The following is a 380-nucleotide window of genomic DNA, read 5'->3' on the forward strand; positions in this document are numbered from 1 at the left end:
TCTCCATTTGAGGCAAGGAGAGTATATGGCTCCTGATGACTCTTCATCATCCTTATTCTCTTCTGAGGAGGGGGTTTTTGAGCTCATCTTGAGCAGTGTAAAACACTGCAAGTTAGATAATTTCTTAAAACAACCTCTAACATAGCCCTTCTGTTACATTGAGATTATCAAAAGCAATTCTGTACATCATTTTTTCTTCATCACCATCACAAGATAATGATATTTCAAGTGTTTTGCTTCTGAGGAGGCCAACTATCGCTGTCTAGATTTGAACTCATGCTACAGATTCAAAAATTAATTCACGCTGTTTATATAAATCCTTATGACTTTCTGACTCTTTTTGTATTTATCTTTTTTCATGAGGTACATAACTGTTACAG

This window comes from Nilaparvata lugens, chromosome 1 (genome assembly GCF_014356525.2).
Source record: "Nilaparvata lugens isolate BPH chromosome 1, ASM1435652v1, whole genome shotgun sequence".
Taxonomy (NCBI): domain Eukaryota; kingdom Metazoa; phylum Arthropoda; class Insecta; order Hemiptera; family Delphacidae; genus Nilaparvata; species Nilaparvata lugens.